Source organism: Tupaia chinensis, unplaced genomic scaffold (assembly GCF_000334495.1).
Source record: "Tupaia chinensis unplaced genomic scaffold, TupChi_1.0 Scaffold000112_1, whole genome shotgun sequence".
NCBI lineage: Eukaryota > Metazoa > Chordata > Mammalia > Scandentia > Tupaiidae > Tupaia > Tupaia belangeri.
In genome coordinates, this window is record NW_006159576.1 from 543,863 (window position 1) to 557,648 (window position 13,786).

Sequence of the window (13,786 nt, forward strand, 5' to 3'; positions counted from 1 at the left end):
CAGGGTGTGTGGGCTTACAGGAAAGAGGAGGGAAAGTGAGAAGTCATTCCCAGGTGGGGGGGAGGGGGGGAGATGGCCACACCACAGTTCCCTTCTCCTTCATTCTCGTTTGGGGACTTGGGGCACACACATACACACCCACCCAGCCATGTTTTTCAAATCACCAGGCCCAGGACTTGAACTGCATAGTTGGCCATGTGAGATCCAACACCTTAACCACTGTCCTCTGACTGGTGCCTGATTACTCTTTGTTTTGTTTTGAGTTTGCTATAGGGAGTTTATGCTTGCCAGAGAGGCAGAGAGAAAGACAAGGAGGGAAAGCGAGAAATCACCCAGGGTGGGGAACACACTGCCATTCCTACTTCTCCATACTCCTCTTGGGATTTTGGGCATGCATACACACACACCTGGTGTGTTTCTCAAGCCACCAGGCCTAGGACAAGCAGTCAGCCATGTAGGATCCAGCCACCTTAACCACCATGCTATCAGCTGGCCCAGTGCCTCCACTAGCACCCAAGCTAAAAGTTTGGTTATGTAACCTATCATTATCTTCCCTGTTTACCCCCACCCCAGTTATGCCACGCTGAGTCATTTGTCTCTTAGAGACAATTATCAATAAATCACTTCAGTAAACATATGCTGAAAGACAGACTGAGGTGGTGGAACAAGTGTGTGCTTCAGCTCAGACTCACCTGATAAGAATAAAAACATCTCTTGAGACTATGAGAGATGAATAACATGAGACACGTCCCTCCGCTCCAATTCGTTTTCCCGTAACTCCCTCTAGGCTCTTAGTGCACCCTTTGTAGGTCAGGCACCATGTTTGATACTGTGGTTGTTAAAAGACTGTAAGACACACGAGAAGCACGTGATGTAGTGGAGGAGCTTAAGACAAACCAGAAACAGGCAGGAGAGTTTTTACATGTATGCAAAATGAGAATAACAATGCCTCCCCCACATCTGATATCAAAGCTGTAGATACACCGTCCTTCAGAAAATGGAATGATTCAATCCGTTAGGAACTTGTGGGCTTGATTTGCTATGTAACTGATACTGGTAGGTGCCCCCATCCCACATGGTGGCTAAGTAAAGGGTCTCATGAAAGGCTTGAAGTGGTCTCGCAGATAGATATTTCTGAAAAGTAAGAGAAGTAGCACCTTCTGGCCCAAAACCCAGGGAAAAGCCAGAATCCATGTGCATCTGAGGTGGGCCTAGCCCTGCCCCTTTAACCAGAAAGTCTCTGCCCCTTCTTCCAGTCCAACACCCAGCAAAAAGCGAGGTAACACACGCCCAGCATGAGTTTAAGCCATCAGGTCTGGGACTCAAACCGCGATTGACTACATGGGAGTCCAGCAACATAGCCATTATGCCAACTGCTGATCTCTCTCTCTCTCTCTATATATATATATTTTTAAATCTGTAGGTATTGTCTCTGGGCTCTGACCTCTCCTTTCTCTTGGTAATTTCAGAATCCACGTGCATCTGAGGTAAGCCTAGTCCTGCCCCTTACACACAGTGTGCTAGTGTGCCACATGGTTCTCTTTTTTTTCTTTTAACTTTTTCCTTTTTAGTTGTTTTGTTTTGTGTGTGTGTGTGTGTGTGTGTTTCCCTTTGTTTCCTTTCTTTTACCTTGTTTCTCACCTTCCACACGTTGAGTGTCTAGACAGGTCTAGGTGCACCCTAGAGAAACATATGAATACTTTAAACCCTGCAGCTCAGCCCTGGTGCACCTATTCCCTTGAAACTGTAAGGCCTTTGTAATATCCGGTTTCATTGACAAAAGTGCAGGTTGCACCAGACCAGCTCTTCAAAAAATTCTGAAGGGAGTAGTATACCACGAAAACTAAAACAGATAAGAGAACAAAAAATGACCAAGAAAAAGGCCAACTTAAAGGTAGGGACAAGTTCTGAAATAGCAATAATAATGTGGAATGTTAACAGAAAAGCCAGATCACAGTAACACTGCAAATTCAACAAAAGAGAGATTTCGTGAGATTGAACTGATGAAATAGAATTCTATGACTTTTTTCTAAAGCATTACTGATTTTCTTCTATGCTTTGTTTTCTAGATTTAAGGATTTTTGTTTTCTTTTGAGTTGTTGGGTTCAGCAATTTGTTAAAAATGAATTTCTAAAATTAAAATATAAACTTTTCTCCTTTCCAGATCCTTTTGCACTTGGAAAATATTTGTGAGCATTCTTATTTTGTGGCAGAATTGTTATTTGCATAAGTTCAATAATACAATAGTATCTGTTGCCTTGCATCAGACATTGAATTCGTATGGGGGCTTTGTGCAAATAACAGACCAAACTGAGATTAACCCTTTTTTTTTAAGTGCACTTGTCGCTAGATTCTAGCTTTGGCCATACTTTAAGATTTTTTGTGAATCAATCAAATGTGAAGAAAAAAGTTTAGTATGGAAGGGAGGAAGGAGAAAGGGGAAGGAAAAAGCAGGTAAAAGTATGATTAATTGACAAAAAATGAGAAGCTATTTGCTGATGATAATGTACATAGAAATATCCTTGTCTTGACTAACATGCATGGAAAAAGAAACGTTTACTGTAAAGACATGGGGTAGAGGCTGGCAAGTGCATGGTGGCTAAGGGCGCTGGACTCCCACAGGGTCGACCGTGGCAGTCCCAGGCTTGGCAGCTTACTTTCTCACTTTCTCTCTCTTTGTCTCACTCTGTCCCTTTCTGGTCAAATTAAGAAATACAAATTAAATAAATAAATACAATAATTCTTTTTCAAAAATAAAAGATGTGACAAAATATGAAAAGTAAATAAAGAAAAGTAGCTACATGGTATTAATTTTTTTTTTTTTAGTTTTGCTACAGAACACATATACAGAGAGAGACAGAGAGAGAAAGTGAGAACTCACCCCGTAGGGGAGACGGCCACACTGCAATCCCTTCTCTCCCATCCTCCTCTTGAGATTTTCAGCACATGTGCCTGATGTGATTTTCATGCTGCCAAGACTTGGACTTGAACTGCACAGTGAGCCATGTGGGATCCAGCCACCTTCACCTCCATGTTATCTGCTTGCCCCTACACTTGTGTTTAATACAAAGTCCTGTCCTAGCATGAATCTCCTGCCTCAGTCTCCCAAGATACTATGACAACGAGGTTGGGACACCATGCCTAGCTTTTCCGAGGGGTGGGCAAGGAATCCCACCTGGGCCTCCAACGTGGTTCCCGCCTGTGGAGCACAGAACATTAGCCCTCATCCCACGGCTGGACTGTTACATGCTATTGTTGACTACCTTCTAAACATCACATGTCACTTGACATTATAATTTGAAAACTAAAGCAAATTGACAATTGTGCCACCAAGTAAGTCCCTTTCTCTACAGCTGTGTGTCCTCACAAGGCAAATAATGCACAATTCAGTCCCTGCTTCATTCCATGCAGAGAAGGGTGACTCTTTACATGCCTGGCCTAGGGTAGGCCCGGGGGATATGAGATGAATAGGGTGACATTTGTCCTCCCAGAGAATAGCACGCAGAGGAGACATAGACAAGTGAACAGATACTTTCACTATTGTGTGATTAATGCTATAAGAGAGGACATGTCCCAAAGCGCATGTGCGCTCGTGGGAGGGACAGCAGGCCCAGCCTCGGCAGCTCAAGGAGCACTGCCTTGAGGAAGTGAGTTCCACACTGAGGCCTAAAGGATAAGTATGAGTTAGCCAGGCATGAGATACCTCAAGAGGTATACAGGTTATGTATGGCCAAAGGGCAAGGGGTTTTAATGAACAGAACAAAGTCAGTGTGGCCAAGGACGAATATGAAGGGAGAGATTGGTCGATTTGCCATGGCCAGATCGTACTCAATGATACAGACAGACACAGGAAAACAAGTTCGTTCTGCTGTGATTCAGGTCAGGGGCTTCTCCTGCTTTACTAAAAAATCAGAAGGGAAAGGAAGGTTTTTTTGTTTGGTTTGGTTTGGTTTTAAGAAGTGCTTGCCTTAGGGGATGTGTGTTCATCAGAGAGACAGAGACAGTAAGAGGGAAAGTGAGAAATCACCCCTCAGGGGAATGGCCATGCCACAATCCCTTCTTTTCCTTTCTCCTCCTGAGATCTTGGCACCCATTCACAAGTGCTCAGTGTGAGTTTATAGCCACCAGGTCCAGGACTCCAACCAGGATTGGCCATATGGGAGTCCAGCAATAACCACTATGCCATTTGCTGGCCCTGATTAGTTTTTTAAGGCCGAGTATATATATATATTTTTTTTTCATAGTAACAGTTTTCCTAAATTGATCAGCTCATTTGGAAGAAACACAGGAAGTAGCATATACACACTTTCTAAAAGTCCTTTATGTCATTATTATAGGTACCCTAACATTTAACTTGGGTTTCATTATTTATAACATTTTATTTTTTTAAATATTATTAATTTAAGTTTATTTGCTATTATTATTTATTTTTTAAATTTGACCAGACAGAGATAGAGAGAGAGAGAAAGGAAAAGTGAGAAAGCAAGCTGCCAATTCCAGGACTCGAACCTCAGTCAGCCATGTGGGAGTCCAGCACCCTAACTACCACGCCACCTGCTGGCCCCTATAACATTTTAATATGGTAAAGATGTGACTATGGCTCTTTGGTATTTCTCAGGATATTCCTGACTTCTATTTGACTAACTCTTCAGATGTAGACCCACAAAGAAGTTAGGCTAATTATAAGGTATTTCTCTATTACTGCCCCTTTGGGTAAGAGCAAATTACATTTTTGTTTGTTTGTTTTTTAGTTTGTTATCAGGCATATGGGTTTTCTGGAGATAGAGTGAGAGAGAAAGTGAGAAGTCACCCCCAAGGGGGAATGTCCACACCACAATCCCTTCTTCCCCATTCTCCTCTCGGGATTTTGGGCACACATGCACAAATGCCTGGTGTGTTTTTCAAGCCACCGAGTCTGGGACTCAAAACCAGCAGTCAGCCATGTGAGATCCAGGTGTTTTAACTACTATGCCACCTGGCTGGCCCAGAACACATCACTTTTTAAACCTAGTGAGACCAGTAAGAATTGGTGCAACACTAAGAGAGTACCTAGAAATTTTGATTCACACGTGTTCCATGTAAGGTAATTTCATGGTATGTAATTTGGTATCTTTAAAACAGATATATTGGGCCTACGGAGGGCATGGTGGTTGAGGCGGCTGGATCCCACAGGGCTGATTGTGTAATTAGAGCCCCAGATCAGTGGCCTGAGGAACATGCCAGGCACATATGCATGCATACCCAAAATTCTCGAAGGAGAACAGAGGAGAAGGGATTGTGGAGTGGACATCCCTCATGGGGAAGGAGGGCTTTCTCACTTTCTCTGTCTCTCTCTCTCTCTGGCAAGTGCACACACGGTCTGAGAAATATATATATATATACATATATATATATATATATATGCATATATATAAGTATACACATTATATATATTTCAATATATGTGTGTGTGTGTACACACATATATATTTAATAGAGGCATATTAATTAAAGGATTTTTCCCTCTTTCCTTTATATTTAAAATGCAAACTGAATTATCTACAAATTCATTCCAGATAGAGTAAAAGTAATAAAAGTTTTAAGATTCAGCACATCTTAAATTATTTAAAATACTTTGTTATTAAAGAAAGCATTTTGGAACCGACCTGGACCCGGTGGCTTAAAGCTCACGCCTGGTGCATGTGCGTGCATGCCCAAGATCCCGAGAGGAGAATGGAGGAGAAGGGATTGTGGCGTGGCCATCCCCCCTGGGGGATGATTTCTTGCTTTCTGTCTCTATGTCTCTCTCTGTCTGTCTGGCAAGCACACACATCCTATAGCAAAAATCTCTCAGAAAAAAAAGACAAAAAGAAAGAAAGCATTTTATAATTTGACAGGATCTCCTTAATAGCAAAGAAAATGTTAGTACTTTGCAGAGGAAAGAAAATTCTTCCTGAATTTTCTATTCAACTGACATAACGAGAATCACTTTGAAAAGCTCAATTAGTCTACTTTGTAGAAGACAAAAACTATATGCAAAAACACCAGGCTAAGAGCTACAGTTAGACATGAAATGCGCCATGGTCGTTATCACAGGATAATACACGAAGCAGAAGAAGACCATTTCTATCCCCACAACAGTGTCAACTGGCAGTCTCCACCGCCCATGCCATAGAACATTCCTAGAATCTGGTGAAGAGAACTTAGTGCACCACCATGAACCAAGGTGAAGGAAGGGTGGAGTTGAGAATCCTACAACCCCTTCAACAGCATCAAGAGGCCTCAAGGCCTCTTGAGAGAAAAAGATATGAAATTAATCAAGAAAATCAACTTGTTCTAAATTGCTTGAAGTACCTTTATTCCCTCTGGTATATGATATAGTTCAGTATCAACCTCCGTTCTTATTTTCTTAGTCCCATGACTACAGTTTCTTCTTCCACTCATCTTTACTACAAGGAGACTCCCAGAAGTCTGTGGGAAAGTGGAATTAAAGCACAAGTTTATTTTGGTGCAAAACACTTCAAAACCCATGCATAGTTTGTTTATTAAAAAAAAAAAAACTTCCATAAACTTTTTGAAGACCATATGTATTTGGAAACATGAATCTAAATGGAGAGTCACAAGGGGCACATGGGATCATGACATTCATTTAGTCAACACTTCCATACCTGAGATCAGAGGAATACCCCACTTAAGAGCCTGGGTAGTTACTGTGTACTCAAAGATTCAAATTGCTCCATTCTCAAGTTTGCGAGTATAAAGTACCCCATGGGGATTTACGGGTCAAAGGAGTATTATAGCTGGTATGTCAGAGTTCAGAGGGATTGAAGAAAGTTATATACTCTGGACTTATTGGGAGAAGCATTAAAATAAATAACCAATAACCAAATAATAACTTTGCACCCAGCAGATGCCAAGAGTATAATTTTGTGAGGTAAGTTTCATTGTCTCCATTTTAAAGATTAGAAGACAGAGTCACCAAGAAGACCTGAGATTTGCCTTAGGAGCAGAGGAACAGATCTAGGATCTGGAAGTGGGCCTTTAAGTCTAGTGCCCCATGTATTTCTCGAGCATGCTTCTTTAGGGTACTAACTGGGTTTCGAAGAACAAGTAGGAGCAAGATAGAAGCATAGAAGAGAAGGGTATCTCAGGCATAGTGACCCATTAAGGACTATTAAGAGGGGGACCAGCAATTGGTGTAATGGCTATGTCGCTGGGCTCCCATGTAGTCGACCGCAGTTTGAGTCCCAGACCGCACTTTGAGTCCCGAACCTGGTGGCTTAAACTCACGCTGGAGCATGTGCGTGCGTGCCCAAGATCCCAAGAGGAGAATGGAGGAGAAGGGACTGTGGCATGGCCATCCCCCTGGGGGTGATCTCTCACTTTCTGTCTTTCTGTCTTTCCGGCAAGTGCACACACCCAATAGCCACCCCCCCACCCCACCCCACCCCCCAAAAAATAGGAGGGTATGCTGTCATCAGAGTTTCTCTTTCACATTTTTCTCTCCAGTAAGACATTAGAGATCATTGGGAAAGAAAACATTTCATAATAATCCTGGCTCCAAGGGTCCCAGTGTCAGACAAGCATGGCAGGGAAGGATTACTCTCAACGGGAAGGAACCTTAGTTAGCAACTTTCTGTCTTCAGTAGTTAGTTAGAAAGCCCTACAAACTAGCATCTGGTTAGAAAAAAAATAAAGTCATTTTTTTCATTGCATTTCACTCTGGTCTCTGCAGACAACAGGAAACAGTAAGGAAGAAGGAAGAATTGATGTTCTAACCCAACTACTCTGTCCTGTGTTTTCCCCTTCGGAGTAGTCGGCTGACTTCGGATGTTCAGTGATCGGTTTACACTGGCAACAGTTGGCTGGCTAATCCAACTGAATCAGATCGTGTAACTTATTCATCAAAGTATCAAGTTCTGGATGTGATCACAACAATGGATCTCTTTCGGCACTGAACTGTATAGATTGTGCTATATGTTACCACACTTTTGTTTATACATTTGTTTCTAGTGATGACAGTAAAAACTCAGCTTTGGATAAAGGCTGCTGGTTGTACGCTTTGCTTATTCTCCGCAATCAGGTGGAAAAAGTTTTTTTTTTTTTTTTTTTTTTTTTTTTAATTTTAGATGAAGGCTTTTAGAAAGAGCTGAATATAGTGCTGGCCACTTGTACGAACAGCAGACTTGAGGGTTGTAAACAGTGTCTCAGGAAGACTGTTTGCATGACATGAGAAGCTGAGTGCTTTTTTTGTTGTTGTTTTGTTTTTTGCTATAGGGTGTATATGCAGGCTGGAGAGAGAAAAAGAGAGAGAAAAGAGAAAGAGGGAGAGAGAAAGTTAGAAAGAATCCCCCGAGGGGATGGGCACACTGCAATCCCTTCTCTTCTATTCTCTTAGGATTTTAGACATGCATGCACATGTGTCGGGTGTGTTTTTTAGGTCACCTGGTCTGGGACTCAAATTGTGCAGTCAGCTATGTGGAATCCAGTTGCCTTAACTTCCACATCACTGATTGGCCCAACACAAGAAGGTTTCATTCCTACGAAACTGTTGAGGAGAGAAATTACTAGGAATTCTGGTAGTTGTAAGAGGATGCCTGCATTATTCTCAAAATCGTTAGCAGCGATGATTTCAGAAAACTAGTAAAGGGCCAGGAGGTGGCACGGTGGTTAAGGCACTGGACTCACATGGCTGACTGCCGTTCTCAGGCTCAGCAGCTTGCTTTCTCACTTTTCCTCTCTCTCTCTCTGGTCAGATTAAAAAATAATAAATAAAATTAAATAAAAATAATTATTTTAAAATACTAGCAAAAAGTAGTAAAATTGCTTGGATCATGCAATAGGCAGTAAAGATATTAATAACTAAGGACTAAATATTCTTTTTTTTTTTTTGGAGAGGTTTTTTTTTTTTTTTTTTGGAGAGATTTTCACTATAGGGCACGTGCGCTCGCCAGACAGACAGAGAGAGACATAGAGACAGAAAGCAAGAAATCACCCCCCAGGGGGATAGCCAAGCCGCAATCCCTTCTCCTCCATTCTCCTCTCGGGATCTTGGGCACGCACACACACACGCCCGGCGTGAGTTTAAGCCACCAGGTCCGGGACGTGAACCGTGGTCGACTACGTGAGAGTCCAGCAACATAGCCATTACACTAACTGCTGGTTTCCAGGACTAAATATTCTGAGGCATGTATTTAGTTTAATTCCACAACCCTTGGATTAAAAAAGAAAAAAGGTGGGATCAGCAGAGGTTGTAATGGCTACATCTTTGGACTCCCACATGGCTGACTGTGGTTCGAGTCCTGGAGCCAGGAGTTTGAAACTCACATGGGGTACATGTGTGTGTATGCCCAAAATCCTGAGAGGGGAATGGATGAAAAGGTATTGTGGTGTGGTCATCCCCCCCGGGGAGTGATTTCTCCTTTTCTGTCTCCCTGTCTCTCTCTGTCTCTCTGGCAAGTGTACATGCCCTTATACCAAAAATCTCTCTTAAAAAAAAAAAAGTTATATGAATAGTTTGCCTTATTCTGATGAAAAGTCTCTACCTTACCAGGAAAATGGAAGATTCTCTCTAAAAGAGAATACTTATTTTTAAAAAAACAGCTTTTTAGAGAGGCATCAAGTTTTCAACTTGTTATGCATTATAATACACACATAACCACTTCTGAGGACCTACTTAAATGTGTGCATGACGGTTCTAAGAGTTCTTTTCCCTGGGCGTTTTGTGCCTTTTACGACACCACCATTTTCTTGTTTCTGTTCTTCAGACTCCATTAATGGACCCTAAAAATACTTTCAAGGAAAGAAGGGAAAGAAACTGAGAGCATGCCTCATTGACTGCAGAAACTGCAAAATACACAGAATGCACAAGTTGGCCACTCAGGAGTGAGGAGAAACTCATGAACTGGAGGAGGCAAAGCACTGCTTCATCGACCAGAAACTGGCAACTGCTTTCATCAGGCAAAGGACAGCCAGAGACTGGAGAGCAAAAATTATGTAATGTGGCAGAGAAGTTTAATAATATAAGAGGGGCTGGCAGGTGGCGTTGTGGTTAAAGGTGCTGGACTCCCATATGGCCAACCATGGTTCAAGTCCTGGACCTGGCAGCTTGCTTTCTCACTTTCTCTTTCTCTCCTGTTCTCTCTCTCTGATCAAATTAAAATAAAGTTTTTTTTAAAAAAAGAGAGAGAAATTTACTTCATTAAAATAATGAATGTAAAAGAGGGGCTGGCAGTTGGTATGGTAGTTACAGTGACTGGACTCCCACATGACTGACTGCGGTTCAAGTCCTGGACCTGGCAGCTTACTTTCTCATTTTCCTCTCTCTTTCTCTCTCGTCAAATTAAAAATAAATAAATAAATAAAATAATGACAATGAATACAATTAAATTAAAAATTAAAAAAAGAACAGAGAGGAACCAGCATTTAGTGTAATGGCTATGTTGCTGGACTCCCATGTAGTCGACCGCGGTTCGAGTCCCAGACCCGGTGACTTAAACTCATACTGGGTGCGCGTGCGTGCATGCCCAGGATCCCGAGAGGAGAATGGAAGAGAAGGGATTGCGGTGTGGCCATCCCCCCCTGGGGAGTGATTTCTCACTGTCTCTCTGTCTCTCTCTTTCTGGTGAGTGCACGTACCCTATAGCAAAAAAAAAAAAAAAAAGAACGTAGAAAAGATTCCCACTTAAAATTGATGTTGACTATGACTTGTGAATTTCTGAACTGCTAAGTAATTAATGTTTCATTCAATCAGCTTATAATTAGCATGGTTAGAAAATAATAGAGGTGACTATTTGGGGAGACATGGAGCATGTTCACACATCTAGAAAGGGCTTTGAGTCTGCAGTCATTTACAAACACTAGTCTGTGTACAAGTTGTTGAGATGTTTGTCAAAATGCAGACTTCCAGACTTCCTTCCTAGAGATTCTGATTTCTTCCCAAAACAGGGGTTCTCAGTCTTGGTACTTTTGACACTTTGCTGTGGGAGGCTGCACTGTGTGTTGCAGGGGATGGTCACACTGCAATCCCTTCTCCTCCATTTTCCTCTTGGGATTTTGGGCATGCACGCACACATACCTGGCATGAGTTTCAAGCCACCAAGTCTAGGACTCAGACCATGGTTGACCATATGAGAGTCCCGTGCCTTAACTACTACACCACCTGCTGGCCCCTTTTTCTGTGTTTTTCTATGCAAAAATGCATGATGGCTTTTCTGATGACTCAATAGTAAGAATACCTAGGTGATTCTAACAAGCGTGGTCTAAGTGGGTCTCCAAGAACAGGAAGGATTAAGAGAGAGAGAAGCATGAAACAAAAGTGTTTCGAGTTCAACTCTGTCCTTCAAACTTCAGTTGTAAAGTCCTAACTCCCAGAACCTCAAAACGTGACCTTATTTGCAAACAGAATCATTGCAGATTTAGTTAAGATGAGGTTCTCCTGGAGTGAAGTGGGCCCAAGGACTGGTGTGCTTAGAATAAGGGCGAATTTGGACAAGGTACAGGTGCACAGGGAAAACACCCCATAGACACTGGACTTCTGCTGCCCAACCGAGGAACTACCAGAAAGTAGGAAAGTGGTGGAAACTGATCCTCCCTAGCACCATCAGAGGGAAGAAGGTGCTGTGACAGCTTGCTCTCAGACTTGGAGCGCCCAGACCTGTGACGATGTGTTTTCCTTGTGGAAGCCACTGTGTGTGGTATTGTGTTATGGCAACCCCTAGCAAATACAAACATGGAGAGTAATAAAACCCATATCAGAGTTTAGGACCAGGACAACATCTGAAGCAGAAGCAGAGAGCAAAATTTCTTTTAAAGAGGGCAGACTAGCATCAATTCTTTTCTTCTTTTTTTTGGAGAGGTTTTTGCTCTAGGGCGTGTGCACTCACTGAGAGACAGAGAGAGACAGAAAGCAAGAAATCACCCCCCAGGCGGGATGGCCACGCCGCAATCCCTTCTCCATTCTCCTCTCGGGATCTTCAGCACCCACGTACACGCACCCAGCGTGAGTTTAAGCCACCGGGTCTGGGAGTCGAACCGTGGTCAACTACATGGAGTCCAGTGACATAGCCATTACGCCATCTGCTGGTCCCAGCATTGATTCTTAATTCACCTTTCTTAGGGCCTGACGTAGAATAGGAACTCAAGCAACTGATACTTTTTATTAATTATTCTCAAAACCTATCTTGTTTTAGCCAGTATTACATAGCAGTTGGTTAGACTGAGTTGCCTGGAAGACAAATGGAATGCATAAAGTATGCCATTATGTGCAGAGCTAATATGTAAATATGAAATTCCACACAAAACAAAACAGTTTCCTTCTAATCATGCTGTAGCTTTAAGAAAAGTGTTGACTGTTTCAGGTCACAAAGGCACTATTTAGAGTACAGCAAGTGGGACCGTGTGTCCAGCAGGCCACACAGTCATGTGCCTATCCAAAGTGGGCAATTCATGTCATTGCACTGGAAGGACAAAATCCAGGGTATTAAAAGAGCTTAAAGGGAATAAGCCCTAATCGTTTCATTTGCAATAAAAGTGAATACTGCTGTCAGTTATTATCAACAAGACAAAACAGGAACCCAGTGGCAAAAATGTTAGCCTTTTTCTCTTAATACAAAAATGACACATAGGCATTATAGGTCCCGGGTTCCTCCTCCAATTAAATCGGGGTGGAGGGGAGGCAGCAAGTCTCTTTGCTTCAAGAGTTTAGAATACCGCAGGTGAAACCATTCCTTCCAAATTTATTTTTCTTGTTCCATAGGCGTCAGCTAAATAGTCAATGATAAAGAATGGTAAGGAGCTTCTGAAAGTGTCTGCAAATTAAGCTGTGGTCAAATATAAACAAGGTTAGCACTTAAGAGCCCTGCATGAATCAGGAGACTCTAAGAGGACATTAACCAGGAAGCCTTCGCCAAAATCATATTTAGGTAGAATTTCTCCTTCCTAAATCCCTTCACCTTCAATGGAGGAAACTTTCCCACGAGCCCTTCATGGTCACATGAAGCTGCTGTGGAGCCCAGCTTAAACCACCTTTGACATTTTAACAGACTTGCCTCCTGGGGCAAGGCAGTGAGGAATGGCACTTGGTCTGACAGGCCCTGGGAGGTTAGAACAAGGACCACCAATTTCAAGGGTATTTTCTTTTTCCAGAAGAGGGCAGACCCGCGAAGGGCTGACTCAGTGTCTCCGAGGCGAGCTGCACGCAAACAAAACATAAAGCCGGGGCATGAAGAGTAGAAGCGAACAGGTTTCTATGGCCACACTGGCAGCATTACGCCTTCCCTGACCTCGTCTACAGATTTTCCCCAGTTATGAATCCTGTCGCCCAAACCAGGCCAAACGAGCGGCCAGGTGCGCACCCCCTGGTACTCAGAACGGCTCTTTCCTCGCCGTCTCCACCGCACCCCAAAGGTAAGGGCGAGGCCCCACCTAAGAGGACTCAAAGGTCCACGGCGGGCAGCTCCGGTCCAGGGCGGTTGTCTGGAAGTAAGCTTGACGCCAAGACAGCTGATCTCCCACGTCTGACCGCCCCGGCTGCCGTGCCCCTAGGGGAAGCAGAACAGGTGAGGGCGGCTGGAGGGAACCAGTTCCAGGACAGTCCAAGAGGGCGAAGTGAGGGTGCGGGGCGAGGGAGGGGACGACCGCGCGATAAGCAAAAGGAGGCGCGCCCGCGCGTCTCGCCTCTCCCGGGGATCACCTTGCGCTGACCTAGTTGAGCGGGCAGCTAAGGAAACCAGTCGGCGGCTGAGGGCGGGGCGGGAGTGGGCGGGGCCGCGAGCGGCCCTGTCTGGTGCTCGCCTGTGATTCGCCG